This window comes from Cervus canadensis, chromosome 1 (assembly GCF_019320065.1).
Source record: "Cervus canadensis isolate Bull #8, Minnesota chromosome 1, ASM1932006v1, whole genome shotgun sequence".
Taxonomy (NCBI): Eukaryota; Metazoa; Chordata; class Mammalia; order Artiodactyla; family Cervidae; genus Cervus; species Cervus canadensis.
The window spans coordinates 57,794,525-57,796,973 of NC_057386.1; the positions used below are offsets into that span (position 1 = coordinate 57,794,525).

Below are 2,449 nucleotides of genomic sequence, written 5' to 3' on the forward strand. Positions count from 1 at the left end.
GAAATCCAGTTCCACGCACCAGAACACCAAAGCAAGCTTCCCTAACCAGGAAACCTTGACAAGCCAATCGTCCAACCCCACCCACTGGGTGAAACCTCCACAATAAAAAGGAACCACAGACCACCAGAATACAGAAAGCCCACTCCAGACACAGCAATCTAAACAAGATGAAAAGGCAGAGAAATACCCAACAGGTGAAAGAATATGAAAAATGCCCACCAAGTCAAACAAAAGAGGAGGAGATAGGGAATCTACCTGAAAAAGAATTTAGAATAATGATAATAAAAATGATCCAAAATCTTGAAAACAAAATGGAGTTACAGATAAATAGCCTGGAGACAAAGATTGAGAAGATGCAAGGAATGTTTAATAAGGGCCTAGAAGAAATAAAAAAAAAGAGTCACTTAAAAATGAATAATGCAATAAATGAGATCAACTCACCAATTTCAGAGTCCCTGTGCGAATGTGTGCCAGTGCACACACATATCTACATCTGAAAATAACCATTTGAGGCAGAAAATGGGAGGGGGGGGGGGTTGAATTTAAAGGTCAGAAAAGAACCCATGCATGGGAACAGGGCCAAACTAACAGTACTTATAGTTGCCTAAAAGCATGTCTTTCCTGTGGGACTCCACAGGTTACCATATGGGCCGCAAGTCATGTGTAGAATGGAAAAATGTGCTCCCATGCTGGGGCTTTACCACCACCTGGGGTACCCTGCTCAACCCTGCTGGCTTTGCCACAAAGCTGACTCTCAGGACCTGGTAATGTGGAAGCTCTTTAGCTAGAAAACTGGAGGGCATCTTTGCAAGCATGACCCCAAACCCACATCACTCCTACTGTGGGAACTCTGCTTCCCAGGGAGACAGTCTCAATCACTGCCTCCACCTTCAAAGCCTACCCTGAGGGAGGGGTTTCCTTCCTATAATCCCCTTTTAGCTAGAAAAGTGACAAGAGTGACCTGGATGGCACATGACTCGCAAGGGCTAATCTTCCACGGCCCAGCTTATTCAGAGGATTTGGAGCTGGAAAGCTCGGTTGGTAGCTGCGGCCAAGGAAGCAGTATTGCTGCCGCATGGAGGACCTGTAGCAAGGGGAACGCGACCTTCTCCACATCTGTGGGAGTGGCCTTCAGTGCATGGGAGGCGGTGGCAGTACGCTCTCGGGAGGGCTGAATCGCCTGGGGGTTGCCAAGGCCAGAGGGCCAGCACAGTGGTGGTAGTGATCTCTTGGCCATCCATTTGTGCTCTGTCCATGTGCTTCGGAGCCTTCTCAGCATCATCTGGATTCTCAAATTCCACGTGGGTGCAACCTTCAGAGAGATGAGTGTGCATCCTTTCTATAGGAATGTCAATCATTTTAGTTTCCCCATAGGTGGAGAATATCTCCATGATGTGATCCTCGTCACATTCATCGTGAACCTCCTAATGAGTACTTTGGTGGGTTTCAGGAAAGGCTCCGCTTTTTCCTTTCCTTTTCATCTCTTTTGAGTGATTTGGACTTGGAGCTGCGATGCCGCCTGTTCTCATGTCTGTGCAGTAAAGTATATGGAGAGCCAGCGGAGCTGCTGAAGCTGGAGCTGCGGAATGTGCTGGAACTCCCTAAGCAGCTCCAAGCTGAAGATGAACTGGAGCCCGGGCTGGGCAGGAAACCGAACTGAAGGTGGAAATGGGCTGAGACCTGGTGCTACCGCTCCCACTGGAACCACTGCGCCTCTCCCGAGTCTCACCCCTGCTTTCTCCCTCTACTCCTTGGTGGACACTCTATCTTTAGAGCAATCCTTGGACATCTCATCAGAGCGTTCTTCGCGTTTGATGGGAGATGGTGCTCTAGTGCTGAACTTTTCAAAAGTATTTTCTTTGACTCTTACCAAACTCTTCTCTTTCACTCCTGACAAATCCATTCTCCCTTCTGAGGTGTTCAAAGCAGCAATGGCGGCCTCACTTATCTGAACTCTCATTTCTAGCTTGAGTCTGAAAAACGATCCCTAATTGATTGCAATTTATACCAAAGTGCAGCATCTTCCCACCACCAGGACCTTCTCCTGCTGTCCTCAGCCTCCACATGTGTCCTTTTGAATTATGATTTTCTCAGGGTATACTCCCAGCAGTGAGACTGTGGGATCCTATGACAGATTTATTCCTAGTTTTCTGAGGAATCTCCATACTGTTCTCCATAATGGCTGTATCAATTTACATTCCCAGCAACAGTTAAGGAGGGCTCTTTTTTGTCCAGATCCGTCCAGCATTTATTGTTTACAGATTTTTTGATGATGGCTCTTATGGCTGCTGTGAGGTGGTATCTCATTGTACTTTGGATTTGTATATTGCTTATAATGAGCACTGTTGAGCATTTTTTCATGTGTTTATCAGCCATCTGTATATCTACTTTGGAGAAATGTCTGTTTAGGTCTTCTGCTCACTTTTTTTGATTGGGTTGTTTTTCTAAT

General features: G+C 46.4%; 1 pseudogene; it reads right to left on the minus strand.

The window, feature by feature from the left end:
• Positions 1-939: 939 nt before the first annotated feature.
• LOC122437329 lies at positions 940-1,903 on the minus strand (annotated as a pseudogene).
• Between the last annotated feature and the right edge of the window lie 546 nt (positions 1,904-2,449).